Source organism: Coregonus lavaretus (genome assembly GCF_964263955.1).
Source record: "Coregonus lavaretus genome assembly, chromosome: 10".
Classification (NCBI taxonomy): domain Eukaryota; kingdom Metazoa; phylum Chordata; class Actinopteri; order Salmoniformes; family Salmonidae; genus Coregonus; species Coregonus lavaretus.
In genome coordinates, this window is record NC_139997.1 from 50236969 (window position 1) to 50257057 (window position 20089).

The window sequence follows — 20089 nt, forward strand, 5'->3', positions numbered from 1 at the left end:
CAAAAAGCAAGCCGAGATCTACTGCTCAGATTTTAAAAAACGACGTACATTTTTTTTACATTAACCTAATAAAAACAGTTCTGTAGGAATGAGGTTTGTGCAGTAGGCCTAATACATTATCACAGCATATTGGCTATATGCCTGGCCTGACAATATTGTCATTCTCAGACCATTTTATATTTCAAATCTTGAGCTTTGATAACAAAATAGATCAACTGGTGTAGCACTTGCGAGGCACAGCTGAGCATAAAAGTAAATCATTTGCAAATCATTTGCTTTTTTATTTCACTGGACTGATGGTACCTGCATCTGATGGTCATTGTGCTTTCAGGACAACTGGTAACTCAGAAAGAAAACGAGGTTCAACCATTACGTCAGTGATCTTCAGGTCGGAAAGTTGGAACTCCAGAGTGTCCGACTTGGAATTCCGAGTTGGATGACCGTTCTAAACATTTTTCCCAGTCGGATCTTGTTTTTTCCCCGAGTTCCCAGTTGTCTTGAACGCACTGAAGTCGGAAGTCAGAGACTTCCGAGTTCCCAGTTGTTTTGAACACGCCATTAGTCTCAGCGGAGGGAGGGAGAAGAGTAGCAGATAGTCAGCCTCTCACCGTCCCTGCTCTCTCCTTCCTTTCCTCCGGTGAGACTGACCAGAGAGAGGAGACACTGTCTTCCACCTGATGGTGAAACTCGAGTCGCACCGCACAAATTAATGTTGTTACTATGACCAGAGAAAATTAAAATTAAAATAGAAACAACGAGCTGCTAATAATAATACAAACTCAGGGCTATCGGTACACTTGGGCTTGGGTACTCATTCATTGCAGCGCAAGTGGAAGTAGGGAGAAGCGTGTTTTATGTTTTGTAATAGTGTTAAATAAAAACAGTTTTGACAGTGCTGAATAAAAACGTTGCTGTATTCAATGCCAAGCTATACGGAGCTATACAAAATTTGGGAGGCGCATGGCGATGCGGTACAGAGCTCAATTTGGCCTCTGCATGCCTCCGGTGGCTCCGCAATTGCGTCACACACTCCATACAGAGCCTCAGACCACATTTTTGGATCAAGAATAAATTGGCTTTTATTTTTAAGGGGCACAAGCCTTTATCATTGGCTTTTCTACAGAAATGTTTGGTGATCGACTAGGAATTTCTCGACCGGTTGGTGACCACTGCTGTATAACCTATAATATGCTGATGTTGAGAGAGCACCGTAGGTCACTATTTTTAACAACGCAAATAAGCAACTTGTATTAAACACCTGATATTCTCTATTTTGTGGAGTCCTTTATTTCAAAACCTTTTATTTTGCAATATCCATGAAAGGGATGTAATAATATTCATCTTTAGAGTGATGCAAAACTATGCTGTTGCATTCAACATGAAATGGTACAGTATTTCGACAGCTGTGCCACATTTTGCATTGGCAAAATGTCCATCTGAAAGTACCAGTCAGTGAATTAGATCAATAGCTTTCTCACCAAAAGCGTGAATTAATGTGAGGTTCAATACTCAAGTCTGTACAACATGCCTCATCCCTGCATGGTTATTGGAATTACTAGTCCAAGGTAAAGTTACTTCCACATAAAGTATTGTCCAGCATGCGTAGCAGACTTGCATTCAAATACATGTGTATGTAAGTACTTGTATTTGAAATACTTATTTTCTGTGTATTTTAGTATTTTCAAATACACAGCCAAAAACAACTACTTCAAATAGAAGTATTATGTAGTAAGTGTAGTATGTAGTACAAATGTATTTATTAATGATTAAAATGACGCCACATTCACAGGGCAGGGCTATATAACATGCACAGAGAGTTGCATGCTGTTATAATCAGCTATGGTAGGGGAAAAAATGAGAGAACTACTTAATGTGATGATTAATCTATTACCATTTCTGCGGTATGTTAAGCTCTACCTTCAAAGTCGAGGCTCTACCTAGAGATGGCAGTAGATGTCGCCACAGTAAAAGTATGTGCATTGGCAATGCCCCTTGCAAGTGCTTAGCACAATTAGGAATTTGACTCTAGAGGGATGGGACCGATCCATAAGTAATTAATCAGTGTGCCATTAGTTATCATCTGTGTAGTCCAGGTACAGAGACATTGCCGTTTGAATCATCGGTATGCATACATTACCCACAATTCCCATCCCACCCACTGATCCATTTCCATAACTGCTCTGAATTTGACTGTCATGAACAGTGTTGCAAAATAAGTGTAGCTGCTGGACATCAAGCGTGAAACCATTTCATTTCATTGAAATTAAGCAATAATTTATTAGAGCTTCCGAACACTGACCAAACAATGGCAAGGACAGCACCCCAAAGCAACTGGTCCCTGTGCTTATGGCAAATATCTGTCTAGGGAATCTTCTTTGCCAGAAGGGGTGGGTAAGAGGGAGACTCTTTCCCCATGACTGGGAGAAATCTCCAGACCTGAATTGTGGCCACTCTTTTTTTTGGACCCCTCTAACATATGGGAACAAAAAGACTCAGACCCTGAAAATAGTTCACTGTGCTCAGCTAACCATGGCAAACAGGCACAAACTGAAGTAACATATCTGTGTACGCACAACCAGGCACAGGGAGCTGACGTTAAGCAGGTTGTGGATTGCTCTCTTTCAACTTTGTCAAGGCAAGGGGGAGAGAGGTGGAAAGCCCCTTTTGTGGCTGAGAACACAAAGATTCTAACCTCATTAGAAATTATTTTATGCACTATTATGCTTTTTTATTGAAGCTGTCAGAGGGCATCAGGGAGAGCGTTTCTCAGCAGTTTCCGAAGAAGAATAAAAAGGCTTGGTGATACAACGGCAGTCTCCCTCTTCAATTCAGGAAAGACGGCAGCCTACATTGTAACATTCACACACTTGGAAAGAGGCTTCAGAAAGAGTTGAAAAAAAATAATAATCACAACCACCTGTGCAGCTGGCTGCACTTCTGCCAATACTTTTGCAACCTCCCCCTTTTCCGCTCTCCCTCACACTCTTACACACATACACACGTGCGAGCATGGAAACATAGATTCCTTACCTTCGCAGCATTTTTTCCCAGTGCACAGTAACATGCAAAAAGCATTGCAATGCACAAGGAGCATAAGGCTGACGATGTGACGGCTGAGCTTCTTTTAGGAAGGAAAAACAAAGGCGAGAGAGGAGCACCAAAACACCAGATCAGACAAACGTTACATCACTGAGCGAGGTCTATGCTGCTTTAGTGTCGTGTGATACCGTATTGATCCCTTGATTGAGCGACTTTTTACACAGACAAAGTGGGGAAGGAGGCAATACTACATCAAACACTGCAGCTGACAGGCAGGCGGGATTCAGCTGCCGAGAAAAGCGAATAAAAGAGAGAGAGAGGAGAGTGAGAGAGTGGAGTGTACTGCATGTGAGCTGTGTGTGTGTGTGTGTGGAGATTGTGGAAGACGAAAAAGAAGAAGAAGAAGAAGAAGAAGAAGATGGAGAAGGAGAAGGAGTAAAGCCTGCTTCTTGTGACAGAGTGTGATCACCTTATGCAACATTTATGAAGAGCCATTGGACGCAGTTTATCATAGCGCACTACGTTTTGTTACATGCGATAGGTTCAGTACAAATCACTGCATTCTGTATCAGAAAGTAGGCTGGCCCTCTTGGAAGTCTCGTAGGTCGATGTATTGCACTCTTTTCGTTTCTAAAGCCCTCCTTCATAAACTTCCTCTGTACCTTACTTCATTGTTAACTTATACAGTGAAGGAAAAAAGTAATTCATCCCCTGCTGATTTTGTACGTTTGCCCACTGGCAAAGACATGATCAGTCTATAATTTTTTATGGTAGGTTTATTTGAACAGTGAGAGACAGAATAACAACAAAAAAATCCAGAAAAACGCATGTCAAAAATGTTATAAATTGATTTGCATTTTAATGAGGGAAATAAGTATTTGACCCCTCTGCAAAACATGACTTAGTACTTGGTGGCAAAACCCTTGTTGGCAATCACAGAGGTCAGACGTTTCTTGTAGTTGGCCACCAGGTTTACACACATCTCAGGAGGGATTTTGTCCCACTCCTCTTTGCAGATCTTCTCCAAGTCATTAAGGTTTCGAGGCTGACGTTCGGCAACTCGAACCTTCAGCTCCCTCCACAGATTTTCTATGGGATTAAGGTCTGGAGACTGGCTAGGCCACTCCAGGACCTTAATGTGCTTCTTCTTGAGCCACTCCTGTGTTGCCTTGGCTGTGTGTTTTGGGTCATTGTCATGCTGGAATACCCATCCACGACCCATTTTCAATGCCCTGGCTGAGGGAAGGAGGTTCTCACCCAAGATTTGACTGTACATGGCCCTGTCCATCGTCCCTTTGATGCGGTGAAGTTGTCCTGTCCCCTTAGCAGAAAAACACCCCCAAAGCATAATGTTTCCACCTCCATGTTTGACGGTGGGGATGGTGTTCTTGGGGTCATAGGCAGCATTCCTCCTCCTCCAAACATGGCGAGTTGAGTTGATGCAAAGAGCTCAATTTTGGTCTCATCTGACCACAACATCTGATCACCCAGTTCTCCTCTGAATCATTCAGATGTTCATTGGCAAACTTCAGACGGCCCTGTATATGTCCTTTCTTGAGCAGGGGGACCTTGCAGGCACTGCAGGATTTCAGTCCTTCACGGCGTAGTGTGTTACCAATTGTTTTCTTGGTGACTATGGTCCCAGCTGCCTTGAGATCATTGACAAGATCCTCCCGTGTAGTTCTGGGCTGATTCCTCACCGTTCTCATGATCATTGCAACTCCACGAGGTGAGATCTTGCATGGAGCCCCAGGCCGAGGGAGATTTACAGTTATTTTGTGTTTCTTCCATTTGCGAATAATCGCACCAACTGTTGTCACCTTCTCACCAAGCTGCTTGGCAATGGTCTTATAGCCCATTCCAGCCTTGTGTAGGTCTACAATCTTGTCCCTGATATCCTTGGAGAGCTCTTTGGTCTTGGCCATGGTGGAGAGTTTGGAATCTGATTGATTGATTGATTGCTTCTGTGGACAGGTGTCTTTTATACAGGTAACAAGCTGAGATTAGGAGCACTCCCTTTAAGAGTGTGCTCCTAATCTCAGCTCGTTACCTGTATAAAAGACACCTGGGAGCCAGAAATCTTTCTGATTGAGAGGGGGTCAAATACTTATTTCCCTCATTAAAATGCTAATCAATTTATAACATTTTTGACATGCGTTTTTCTGGATTTTGTTGTTGTTATTCTGTCTCTCACTGTTCAAATAAACCTACCATTAAAATTATAGACTGATCATTTCGTTGTCTGTGGGCAAACATACAAAATCAGCAGGGGATCAAATACTTTTTTCCCAATCCCTCATAGGTTGAATTAGGAATTTACATGGCCAGATAATTGTTATATATTCTTATATTTGTTTGTCATATTTCTGCTGTTGGGAAGAGAATAAGATGTTATGCAGAAAAATATGTTGGTAGGACTATGTATGTTTGTGCACATGGAAGTCAGTGATTTATGTTTACTATATGTTAATGAGGCAATGTGACTAATATGTGACTAAAATGAAAGGGCATTTAGTTTACTAAAATGGACCACTGTTTTAATTTAATCATTTTGACAATAACTAGACAAAATCATTATTCAAATGACATAAATGTGACTAGACTAAATCAAAAAAATTGTGCAAACATTAACCCTGGTAGCAGGAATATATACACTGACTACACAAAACATTAAGAACACCTGCTCTTTCCATGACATAGACTGACCAGGTGAATCCAGGCGAAAGCTATGATCCCTTATTGATGTCACGTTTAAATCCACTTCAATCAGTGTAGATGAAAGGGAGGAGACAGGTTAAAGATGGATTTTTAGAGACACGGATTGTGTCTGTGTGCCATTCAGAGGGTGAATGGGCAAGACAGAATATTTAAGTGCCTTTGTACGGGGTATGGTAGTAGTTGTCAGGGGAACCGGTTTGTGTGAAGAACTGCAACGCTGCTGGGTTTATCACACTCAACAGTTTCCTGTGTGTATCAAGAATGGTCCACCACCCAAAGGACATCCAGCCAACTTGACACAACTGTGGGAAGCATTGGAGTCAACATGGGCCAGCATCCCAGTAGAACGCTTTCAACACCTTGTAAAGTCCATGCCCCGAAGAATTGAGGCTGTTCTGAGGGCAAAAGGGCGGGATGCAACTCAATATTAGGAAGGTATTCCTAATGTTTAGTATACTCGATGTAAATACTTGTGGTAATATACTAATGGTAATATATACGCTACCGTTCAAAAGTTTGGGGTCACTTAGAAATGTCCTTGTTTTCGAAAGAAAAGCATTTTTTTTGTCCATTAAAATAACATCAAATTGATCAGAAATACAGTGTAGACATTGTTAATGTTGTAAATGGCTATTGTAGCTGAAACGGCTGATTTTTAATGGAATATCTACATAGGCGTACAGAGGCCCATTATCAGCAACCATCAGTCCTGTGTTCCAATGGCACGTTGTGTTTGCTAATCCAAGTTTATCATTTTAAAAGGCTAATTGATTATTATAAAACCCTTTTGCAATTATGTTAGCACAGCTGAAAACTGTTGTGCTGATTAAAGAAGCAATAAAACTGGCCTTCTTGAGACTAGTTGCGTATCTGGAGCATCAGCAATTGTGGGTTCGATTACAGGCTCAAAATGGCCAGAAACAAATAACTTTCTTCTGAAACTCTTCAGTCTATTCTTGTTCTGAGAAATGAAGGCTATTCCATGAAAGAAATTGCCAAGAAACTGAAGATCTCGTACAACGCTGTGTACTACTCCCTTCACAGAACAGCGCAAATTGGCTCTAACCAGAATAGAAAGAGGAGTGGGAGGCCCCGGTGCACAACTGAGCAAGAGGACAAATACATTAGAGTGTCTAATTTGAGAAACAGACGCCTCACAGGTCCTCAACTGGCAGCTTCATTAAAATGTACCCGCAAAACACCAGTCTCAACGTCAACAGTGAAGAGGCGACTCCAGGATGCTGACCTTCTAGGCAGAGTTGCAAAGGAAAAGCCATATCTCAGACTGGCCAACAAAGAGAAAAGATTAAGATGGGCAAAATAACACAGACACTGGACAGAGCAATTGTACCCCCCTTTTTCTCCCCAATTTATTGGTATCCAATTAGTAGTTACAGTCTTGTCCCATCGCTGCAACTCCCGTACGGACACGGGAGAGGCGAAGGTCGAGAGTCGTGCGTCCTCCAAAACATAACCCACAACACAGTGCCCGCTTAACCCGGAAGCCAGCCGCACCAATGTACCGGAGGAAACATCGTACACCTGGTGACCGAGTTAGCGTGCACTGCGCCCGGCCCGCCACAGGAGTCGCTAGTGCGTGATGGGACAAGAACATCCCTGCCGGCCAAACCCTCCCCTACCCTGGACGGCGCTGGGCCAATTGTGCGCCGCCCAATGGGTCTCCCGGTCGTGGCCGGCTGCGACAGAGCCTGGACTCTAACCAGGATCTCTAGTGGCACAGCTAGCACTGCGATGCAGTATAAGCAATTTGGCAGTATTGTTTTGAGAACCGAAAGGGGTGTCTCAGTTTCAAGGTCTCAGCTTGGAGAGAAAAAGCCTTGTGAGGTATTGGTCGATCAAATGCATGAACCAAACGTGAATGATGAATTAATTATGAATTAGCAAAATCATGCAAATATAACTTATAAGAGAACTAACGGGATTGCCCAGGCATAGCTCCCGACTGACGTGTACTATGGTGCATTACGTTTGTTGGAACCTCTCCAGCTTGCTGATAATAAAGAATGATTCATTTAATATTGACTTCAGGTGTCCCTGGTGGTAATTCCCATGACAACAGCCTCCGGGTGCATGGTTTCCTGCGTGTTTATAGTCTCATACAGTTTGTTAAGTGCCAGCTTGTTGTTGTTGTTGTTGTCCTGAGGTGGAATATATACAACAGTCACAATAACAGATGAAAATACTCTCGGAGGTAGAAGGGTCGGCATTTGACCATCAAATCAAAATCTAATTTATTGGTCACATACACATGGTTAGCAGATGTTATTGCGAGTGTAGCGAAATGCTTGTGCTTCTAGTTCCGGCAGTGCAGCAATACCTAGCAAGTAATAAGTAACCTTCGGGCGGCAGGTAGCCTAGTGGTTAAGAGCGTTGTGCAAGTAACCGAAAGGTCGCTGGTTCTGAGCCGACTAAGTGAAAGTGAAAAATCTGTCGATGTGCCCTTGAGCAAGGCACTTAACCCTAATTGCTCCTGTAAGTCGCTCTGGATAAGAGCGTCTGCTAAATGACTAAAATGTAATATTAACAGTTCCACAACAAAAACCTAATACACACAAATCTAAGTAAAGGAATGGAATAAGAATATATAAATATATGGATGAGCAATGTCATTATCAGAGTGGCATAGGCTAAGATGCAATAGATAATATAGTATATACATATGAGATGGGTAATGCAAGATATGTAAACATTATTAAAGTGGCATTATTAAAGTGATTAGTGTTCCATGTATTAAAGTGGCCAGTGATTTTAAAGTCTGTATGTAGGCAACGGACTCTCTGTGCTAGTGATGGCTGTTTAACAGTCTGATGGCCTTGATATAGAAGCTGTTTTTCAGTCTCTCGGTCCCAGCTTTGATGCACCTGTTCTGACCTCGGCTTCTGGATAATAGCGGGGTGAACAGGCAGTGGCTCGGGTGGTAGTTGTCCTTGATTATCTTTTTGGCCTTCCTGTGACATCGGGTGCTATAGGTGTCCTGTAGGGCAGGTAGTTTTCCCCCGGTGATGCGTTGTGCAGACCGCACCACCCTCTGGAGAGCCCTGCGGTTGTGGGCGTTGCAGTTGCCGTACCAGGCGGTGATACAGCCCGACAGGATGCTCTCAATTGTGCATCTGTAAAAGTTTTTGAGGGTTTTAGGTGACAGGCCAAATTTCTTCAGCCTCCTGAGGTTGAAGAGACGCTGTTGCGCCTTCTTCACCACACTTGGTTAATAAGGAAGTGGTCAGATGACGCAGATGCTAAGCTTCAGGACTGTTTTGCTAGTACAGACTGGAATATGTTCTGGGACTCTTCCGATAGCTTTGAGGAGTACACCACATCAGTCACTGGCTTCATCAATAAGTGCATCGATGACCTCATCCCCACAGTGACCGTACATACCCCAAACAGAAGCCGTGGATTACAGGCAACATCCGCACTGAGCTAAAGGGTAGAGCTGCCGCTTTCAAGGAGCGGGACTCTAACCCGGACGATTATAAGAAATCCAGCTATGCACTCCGACGAACCATCCAACAGGCAAAGAGTCAATACAGGACTAAGGTTGAATCGTACTACACCAGCTCCGGCGCTCGTCGGATGTGGCAGGGCTTGCAAACTATTACAGACTACAAAGGGAAGCACAGCCGCAAGCTGCCCAGTGACACAAGCCTACCAAACGAGCTAAATCACTTTTATTCTCGCTTCGAGGCAAGCAACACTGAAGCATGCATGAGAGCATTAGCTGTTCCAGATGACTATGTCCTCACGATCTCCGTAGCCGATGTGAGTAAGACTTTTAAGCAGGTCAACATCCACAAGGCCACAGGGCCAGACGGATTACCAGGACATGTACTCCGAGCATGCGCTGACCAACTGCCAAGTGTCTTCACTGACATTTTTTCAACATGTCCCTGACTGAGTCTGTAATACCAACATGTTTCAAGCAGACCACCATAGTCCATGTGCCCAAGAACACTAACATAACCTGCCTAAATGACTACCGACCCGTAGCACTCACGTCTGTAACCATGAAGTGCTTTGAAAGGCTGGTCATGGCTCACATCAACACCATTATCCCAGAAACCCTAGACCCCCTCCAATTTGCATACCGCCCCAACAGATCCACAGATGATGCAATCTCTATTGCACTCCACACTGCCCTTTCCCACCTGGACAAGAGGAACACCTACGTGAGAATGCTATTCATTGACTACAGCTCAGCGTTCAAAACCATAGTGCCTTCAAAGCTCATCACTAAGCTAAGGACCCTGGGACTAAACACCTCCCTCTGCAACTGGATCCTGGACTTCCTGACGGGCCGCCCCCAGGTGGTAAGGGTAGGTAACAACACATCTGCCACGGTGATCCTCAACACGGGGGCCCCTCAGGGGTGCGTGCTCAGTCCCCTCCTGTACTCCCTGTTCACTCATGACTGCATGGCCAGGCACGACTCCAACACCATCATTAAGTTTGCAGACGACACAACAGTGGTAGGCCTGATCACCAACAACGATGAGACAGCCTATAGGGAGGAGGTCCGAGACCTGGCTGTGTGGTGCCAGGATAACAAACTCTCCCTCATTGTGATCAAGACAAAGGAGATGATTGTGGACTATAGGAAAAAAAAGAGGACTGAGCACGCCCCGATTCTCATCGACGGGGCTGTAGTGGAACAGGTTGAGAGCTTCAAGTTCCTTGTTGTCCACATCACCAACAAACTATCATGGTCCAAACACACCTTGGCAGTCGTGAAGAGGGCACAACAAAGCCTATTCCCCCTCACGAGACTGAAAAGATTTAGCATGGGTCCTCAGATCCTCAATAAGTTCTACAGCTTCACCATCGAGAGCATCCTGACTGGTTGCATCACCGCCTGGTATGGCACTACAGAGGGTAGTGCATACGGCCCAGTACATCACTGGGGCCAAGCTACCTGCCATCCAGGACATCTATACCAGGCGGTGTCAGAGGAAGGCCCTAAAAATTGTCAAAGACTCCAACCACCCTAGTCATAGACTGTTCTCTCTGCTACCGCACGGCAAGTGGTACCAGAGCGCCAAGTCTAGGTCCAAAAGGCTTCTTAACAGCTTCTACCCCCAAGCCATAAGACTCCTGAACAGCTAATCATGGCTACCCGGACTATTTGCATTGTCCCCCCCACCCAACCCCACCCCCTCTTTTACGCTGCTGCTACTCTGTTTATTGTCTATGCATAGTCACTTTAACTCTACCCACATGTACATATTACCTCAATTACCTCGACTAACCGGTGCCCCCGCACATTGACTCTGTACCGGTACCCCCTGTATATAGCCTCCCTACTGTTATTTAATTTTACTGCTGCTCTTTAATTATTTGCTATTTAAATTTTTTACTCATCTATTTTTTACTTAACACTTTTTATTTTCTTAAAACTGCATTGTCAGTTAAGGGCTTGTATGTAAGCATTTCACTGTAAGATCTACACCTGTTGTATTCGGCGCATGTGGCAAATAACATTTGATTTGATTTTGGCTGTGTGGGTGGACTATTTCAGTTTGTCAATGATATGTATGCCAAGGAACTTAAAACTTTCCACCTTCTCCACTGCTGTCCGGGCGATGTGGATAGGGGTGTACTCCCTCTGCTGTTTCCTGAAGTCCACGATCATCTGCTTTGCTTTTTTTACATTGAGTGAAAGGTTATTTTCCTGACACCACACTTCGAGAGCCCTCACCTCCTCCCTGTAGGCTGTCTGATCGTTGTTGGTAATCAAGCCTAATACTGTTGTGTCGTCTGCAAACTTGATGATTGAGTTGGAGGCGTGCATGGCTACGCAGTCATGGGTGAACAGGGAGTACAGGAGGGGGCTGAGCACATACCCTTGTGGGGCCTCATTGTGGAGGATCAGCGAAGATGTTGTTTCCTACCTTCACCACCTGGGGTGGCCCGTCAGGAAGTCCAGGACCCAATTACACAGGGCGGGGTTGAGATCCAGGGCCTCAAGCTTGATGATGAGTTTGGAGGGTATTATGGTGTTGAATGCTGAGCTATAGTCAATTAACAGCATTCTTACATCGGTATTCCTCTTGTCCAGATGGGATAGGGCAGTGTGATAACGATTGCATCGTCTGTGGACCTATTGGGGCGGTATGCAAATGTAAGTCGGTCTAGGGTGACAGGTAAGGTGGAGGTGATATGATCCTTTACTAGTCTCTCAAAGCACTTCATGATGACAGAAGTGAGTGCTATGGGGCGATAGTCATTTAGTTCAGTTACCTTTGCATTCTTGAGTACAGGAACAATGGTGGCCATCTTGAAGCATGTGGGGACAGCAGACTGCGATATGGAGAGATTGAATATGTCCGTAAACACACCAGCCAGCTGGTCTGCGCATGCTCTGAGGACGCGGCTAGGAATGCCGTCTGAGCCGGCAGCCTTGCGAGGGTTAACACGTTTAAATGTCTTACTCACGTCGGCCACGGAGAAGGAGAGCCCACAGTCCTTGCTAGCTGGCTGCGTCGGTGGCACTGTTTTATCCTCAAACCGGGCAAAGAACTTGTTTAGCTTGTCTGGCAGCAAGACGTCGGTGTCCGCGACGTGGCTGGTTTTCCTCTTGTAGTCCGTTATTGTCTGTAAACCCTGCCACATACGTCTCGTGTCTGAGCCGTTAAATTGTGACTCCACTTGTCTTGAAAAATCTCCAAGATGGCGTAGCAGTGCGGTCGCTTTTATTCATTGTCCCTGTGTAAATATCCCGTTTCTTGTTTTTTTGTCTATTTTGTATATATTTCTCAATTTTTACTTTTCATTCTTTAACTAAATATACTCTCCTGCAACCCGCCTCACCCAACGTGGAAAGGATTCTACTATTTCTTTATAACTTTCATCAAGAACCGTAAGCTGAAAATTGTGTAGCTGCAACTGAATGGCTACTTGTTATTAGTCACCGTTAGCGTCTTCACCACTGACCGTGGCCTACACTATCCACCAGCCAGCTCTAGCTCTAGCCTGGACAATTCGTCGGCCAGTCTGCACAGCGTGCTATCGACCCAGCGTGCTATCGACCCAGAACTTATTGGACTTTCTGCCGGAATCACTGGACCCTAGCGCCGGATCATCGCAACCAGCTAGCTAGCTGCAACCTGTTGTTGGCTGATTACCATTGCCCTATAGCAAGCACCAGTTAGCCTTGAACTAGCCTCAGGCCCATCTCCCGGCTATCGACCTCTCTGTCAACCGGACGGGACCTCCTAGTGTTGACACTGAGCCCCGCCGATCCAACACGACTGATCTGCCGACTAAATATTCTGATGTGGTTTCAACAGGCTTCACGTTGCGACGACCACGAAGATCCATCTGCCAGCCCCGGCCCGCTAGCACACGCAAACTACAACTGTGCTCCCTGCTAGCTGTGCTGAAGCACCAATTTGAACTGCTCTCGGACTCACATATTGCTGTTCACTGGACCTTATGATCACTCAGCTGCACAGCTGATGCCTGCTGGACTGTTCCTTTACACAGTACCCTGTCCTGTTTATTCTGTTTAGCCTAGCCCAAACGTTATCGCTATTTCCAGTTGTTGTCTTAGCTCTCTCTAATAACACCTGTGACTGCTTTATGCCTCTCTCCCATGTCAATTATGCCTTGCCTATTGCTGTTTGGGTTAGTTCTTATTATACAATTTCACTGTAGAACCCCTAGTCCCTCTCAAACTGCCTCAAATAGTTCCTTTGTTCCACCCCCCATACACGCCGAGACCGGCTCAATCGGTGCCTCCAGTGATGCTATCTCTTTCATTGTTACCCAACGCTTAGGGTTACCTGAACTGTACTCATATCCTTCCATATCCTTTTCTGTAAATAATGCCCTGAATCTTTTCTACAACGCCCGGAGAACTGCCCCCTTTATTCTATGTACCCAACGCACTAGAAGACCAGTTCTTAAAGCCTTTAGTCGTATCCTTATTCTAGTCCTCCTCTGTTCCTCTGGTGATGTAGAGGCTAACCCAGGCCCTGCAGCCCCCAGTATCACTCCTACTCCCCAGGAGCTATCATTTGTTGACTTCTGTAACCGTAAAAGTCTTGGTTTTCTGCACGTAAATATCAGAAGCCTCCTTCCTAAGTTTGAGTTATTCACTGCGTTAGCACACTCCGCCAACCCTGATGTTCTAGCAGTGTCTGAATCCTGGCTTAGGAAGGCCACCAAAAATTCTGAAATTTCCATCCCCAACTATAACATTTTCCGTCAAGATAGAACTGCCAAAGGGGGTGGAGTTGCAATCTACTGTAGAGATAGCCTGCAGAGCTCTATCATACTATCCAGGTCTGTGCCCAAACAGTTTGAGCTTCTACTTCTAAAAATCCACCTTTCCAGAAATAAATCTCTCACTGTTGCCGCTTGCTACAGACCCCCCTCAGCCCCCAGCTGTGCCCTGGACACCATATGTGAATTGATTGCCCCCCATCTATCCTCAGAGTTCGTACTGCTTGGTGACCTAAATTGGGATATGCTTAACACCCCGGCCATCCTACAATCTAAACTAGATGCCCTCAATCTCACACAAATTATCAACGAACCTACCAGGTACAACCCTAAATCCGTAAACATGGGTACCCTCATAGATATCATCCTGACTAACTTACCCTCTAAATACACCTCCGCTGTCTTCAACCAGGATCTCAGCGATCACTGCCTTATTGCCTGCGTCCGTAACGGGTCCGCGGTCAAACGACCACCCCTCATCACTGTCAAACGCTCCCAAAAACACTTCAGCGAGCAGGCCTTCCTTATTGACCTGGCCCAGGTATCCTGGATGGATATAGATCTCATTCCGTCAGTAGAGGATGCCTGGTTGTTCTTTAAAAGTAATTTCCTCTCAATCTTAAATAAACATGCCCCATTCAAAAAATACAGAACTAAGAACAGATATAGCCCCTGGTTCTCCTCAGACTTGACTGCCCTTGACCAGCACAAAAACATCCTGTGGCGTACTGCATTAGCATCAAATAGCCCCCGCGATATGCAACTTTTCAGGGAAGTTAGAAACCAATATACACAAGCAGTTAGGAAAGCAAAGGCTAACTTTTTCAAACAGAAATTTGCATCCTGTAGCACTAACTCCAAAAAGTTTTGGGACACTGTAAAGTCCATGGAAAATAAGAGCACTTCCTCCCAGCTGCCCACTGCACTGAGGCTAGGAAACACTATCACCACCGATAAATCTACAATAATCGAGAATTTCAACAAGCATTTTGCTACGGCTGGCCATGCTTTCCACATGGCTACCACTACCCTGGCCACCAGCTCTGCACCCTCCGCTGCAACTTGCCCATGCCCCCCCCGCTTCTCCTTCACACAAATCCAGACAGCTGATGTTCTGAAAGAGCTGCAAAATCTGGACCCCTACAAATCATCTGGGCTAGACAATCTGGACCCTTTCTTTCTAAAACTAGCCGCCGAAATTGTCGCAACCCCTATTACTAGCCTGTTCAACCTCTCTTTCGTAACGTCTGAGATCCCCAGAGATTGGAAAGCTGCCGCGGTCATCCCCCTCTTCAAAGGGGGTGACACTCTAGATCCAAACTGTTACAGACCCATATCCATCCTGCCCTGCCTTTCAAAAGTTTTTGAAAGCCAAGTCAACAAACAGATCACCGACCATTTCGAATCCCACCGTACCTTCTCCGCTATGCAATCCGGTTTCCGAGCTGGTCATGGGTGCACTTCAGCCACGCTCAAGGTCCTAAACGATATTATAACCGCGATCGATAATAGACAGTACTGTGCAGCCGTTTTCATTGACCTGGCCAAGGCTTTCGACTCTGTCAACCACCGCATTCTTATTGGCAGACTAAATAGCCTTGGTTTCTCAAATGACTGCCTCGCCTGGTTCACCAACTACTTCTCAGGTAGAGTTCAATGTGTCAAATCGGAGGGCCTGTTGTCTGGACCTATGGCAGTCTCTATGGGGGTGCCACAGGGTTCAATTCTTGGGCCGACTCTTTTCTCTGTGTATATCAATGACGTCGCTCTTGCTGCTGGTGACTCTCAGATCCACCTCTACGCAGACGACACCATTTTGTATACATCTGGCCCTTCATTGGACACTGTGTTAACAAACCTCCAAACGAGCTTCAATGCCATTCAACACTCCTTCAGTAGCCTCCAACTGCTCTTAAACACTAGTAAAACTAAATGCATGCTCTTCAACCGAACGCTGCTTGCACCCGCCCACCCGACTAGAATCACTACTCTCGACGGGTCTGACCTAGAGTATGTGGACAATTACAAATATCTAGGTGTCTGGTTAGACTGTAAACTCTCCTTCCAGACTCACATTAAGAATCTCCAATCCAAAGTTAAATCTAGAATCGGTTTCCTATTTCGCAACAAAGCCTCCTTCACTCATGCTGCCAAACATGCCCTCGTAAAACTGACTATCCTACCGATCCTTGACTTCGGCGATGTCATTTACAAAATAGCCTCCAACACTCTACTCAGCAAATTGGATGTAGTCTATCACAGTGCCATCCGTTTTGTCTCCAAAGCCCCATATAATACCCACCACTGTGACCTGTACGCTCTTGTTGGCTGGTCCTCACTACATATTCGTCGCCAAACCCACTGGCTCCAGGCCATCTATAAATCACTGCTAGGCAAATCCCCGCCTTATCTTAGCTCATTGGTCACCATAGCAACACCCACCCGTAGTCTGCGCTCCAGCAGGTATATCTCACTGGTCATCCCCAAAACCAACACCTCCTTTGGCCGCAATTCCTTCCAGTTCTCTGCTGCCAATGACTGGAACAAATTGCAAAAATCTCTGAAGCTGGAGACACTTATCTCCCTCACTAACTTTAAGCATCAGTTGTCAGAGCACCTTACCGATCACTGCACCTGTACACAGCCCGTCTGAAATTAGCCCGCCCAACTACCTCATCCCTATATTGTTATTTATTTTGCTCATTTGTACCCCAGTATCTCTATTTGCACATCATCTCTTGCACATCTATCATTCCAGTGTTAATACTAATTGTAATTATTTTGCACTATAGCCTATTTATTGCCTTACCTCCATAACTTGCTACATTTGCACACACAGTATATATATGTATTTCTGTTGTATTTTTGACTTTGTTTTGTTTTACCCCATATGTAACTCTGTGTTGTTGTTTTTATCGCACTGCTTTGCTTTATCTTGGCCAGGTCGCAGTTGTAAATGAGAACTTGTTCTCAACTGGTTTACCTGGTTAAATAAAGGTGAAATAAATAAAAGAAATAAAATATTGACGTTTTGTCTGTTTGATTGCTTTGCGGAGGGAACAACCACTCTGTTTGTATTCTGCCATATTCTCCGTCACCTTGCCGTGGTTAAATGCGGTGGTTCGTGCTTTCAGTTTTTCGCGAATGCTGCCATCTATCCACGGTTTCTGGTTAAGGTAGGTTTTAATAGTCACAGTGGGTACAACATCTCCTATACACTTCCTTATAAACCCACTCACAGAATCAGCGTATACGTCTATATTATTCTCAGAGGCTACCCGGAACATATCCCAGTCCGCGTCAAAAGATCAAAACAAGCGTGGATTCCGATTGGTCAGACCACCGTTGAATAGTCCTAAGCACGGGTGCCTCCTGTTTGAGTTCCTGCCTATAGGAAGGGAGGAGCAAAATGGGGTCGTGGTCAGATTTGCCGAAAGGAGGGCGGGGAAGGGCCTTGTATGCATAGTGGAAATTAGTGTAACAATGGTCCAGTGTTTTGCCAGCGCGAGTGCTATAGTCAATATGCTGATAGAATTTAGGTCGCCTTTTTCTCAAATTTGCTTTGTTAAAATCCCCAGCTACAATAAATGCAGCCTCAGGATATATGGTTTCCAGTTTGCATAAAGTCCAGTGAAGTTCCTTGAGGGCCGTCGTGGTATCAGCTTGAGGGGGGATATACACGGCTGTAACAATAACCGAAGAGAATTCTCTTGGGAGATAATACGGTCGGCATTTGATTGTGAGGTCAGGTGAACAAAATGACTTGAGTTCCTGTATGTTGTTACAATTACACCATGAGTCGTCAGTCATGAAACATACCCCCCCCCCCCCCCACCCTTCTTCTTCCCTGAGAGATTTTTATTCCTGTCGGCGCGATGTACAGAGAACCCAGATGGCTGTATGGACGGGGACAGTATATCCCGAGAGAGCCATGTTTCCGTGAAACAGAGTATTTTACGATCCCTGATGTCTCTCTGGAAAGTAACCCTTGCCCTGATCTCGTCCACTTTGTTGTCTAGGGACTGGACATTAGCGAGTAATATACTCGGAAGCGATGGGTGGTGTGCGCGCCTCCTAAGTCTGACTAGGAGACCGCTCCGGCTCCCTCTACCCGGCGTTGTTTTGGGTCGGCCTCTGGAATCAGTTCAAATGCCCTGGTTGGTGCGGACAAAGGATCCGCTTCGGAAAAGTCGTATTCCTGGTCGTAGTGCTGGTAAGTTGACGCCGCTCTGATATCCAATAGTTCTTCCCAGCTGTATGTAATAACACTTAAAAATGTCTGGGCTAGCAATGTAAGAAATAATACATAAAAAACAAAATACTGCAAAGTTTCCTAAGATATAGAAGCGAGGCAGCCCGCTCTGTCGGCGCCATCATTCAAAATGGGTACTCCAAAATGGGTGAACAATGGGTCGAGACTTCCACTGTGCTAGGGTCTGCACACAATCTGTTGTTGATGAAGAGACATACCCTTCCCCCTCTGGATTTCCCTGAATCCGATGTCCTGTTCGCTCGGTGTATGGAGATTCCATCGAGTTGGATAGCCATATTTCAGAAAAAACAGAGAATATTGCAGTTACGAGAGTCCCGTTGATAGCAAATCCGCGATCGGAGGTCATCCATATTATTATCAAGTGACTGTACATTGGCCAATAGAATGGAGGGAAGTGGTGGCCAGTTTTCCCTTCGCCTTAGTCTCAACAGGACGCCCGATCTCTTGCCTCTTTTTTGCCTGCATTTCCTCTTGGAAGATTGTATCGGAGGTACAAAAGGGCCCAGGGCAGATTTAGGTTAACAACTGCCGATCTGATGTTCAAAAGTGTTTGTTAAACATAAGAAATAATAGAGGAAAAAAAGTTAAGAAACGGCAAAAGAATGAAAAAATAGCAAAGTTGGGTCGGAGCTCTCAAGACGGCAGCCATACAGTACGTCGCCATCATACTTTATTTTTTTGTGGGGGGGGGGGGGCTCGGCAATCCCAGCATGCTGCACGCCACCTCGGATGAAAAAGGTATTCTCTCTTCACACAAAATGTTACATAACAGGCCTCTCTCCAGCTCCAAACTCAGCTGCAGGAAAGTATTACAGTCGCTTCACAGTGATGAGGCGGAGGAAAGCCATACTTCTACACCACTACATGTTCCTGTTTCTCAGATTGGAAACACTTAACTTTTTAGTATGAACAACATGTGGGTCTGCAAACATAACAGGACATAAAATGTACTGTGTACAGCTCATTTTAAAATCTCTGTGTGACCGTACCCCTGACTTCCACTCAAGAACAACTGTGTGGCGGAACTCAAAAACATCATGATTACAGTATAAACAGCTGACAGCCAATTGAGATTGGCACATAATCCAGAACAGCAATTGCAGGAGGCTACTGCCTCTAGAAGGTATAGTATTTTTGGGGGGTTTGTATCATTTGATTTACACAACATGCCTACCACTTTGAAGATGCAAAATATATTTTCTTGTTAAACAAACAAGAAATAAGACAAGAAAAAAAAAACAGAAAACTTGAGCGTGCATAACTATTCACCCCCCCAAAGTCAATACTTTGTAGAGCCACCTTTTGCAGCAATTACAGCTGCAAGTCTCTTGGGGTATGTCTCCATAAGCTTGGCACATCTAGCCACTGGGATTATTGCCCATTCTTCAAGGCAAAACTGCTCCAGCTCCTTCAAGTTGGATGGGTTCCGCTGGTGTACAGCAATCTTTAAGTCATACCACAGATTCTCAATTGGATTGAGGTCTGGGCTTTGACTAGACCATTCCAATACATTTAAATGTTTCCCCTTAAACCACTCGAGTGTTGCTTTAGCAGTATGCTTAGGGTCATTGTCCTGCTGGAAGGCGAACCTCCGTCCCAGTCTCAAATCTCTGGAAGACTGAAACAGGTTTCCCTCAAGAATTTCCCTGTATTTAGCGCCATCCATCATTCCTTCAATTCTGACCAGTTTCCCAGTCCCTGCCGATGAAAAACATCACCACAGCATGATGCTGCCACCACCATGCTTCACTGTGGGGATGGTGTTCTCTAGGTGATGAGAGGTGTTGGGTTTGCACCAGACATGGCGTTTCCCTTGAT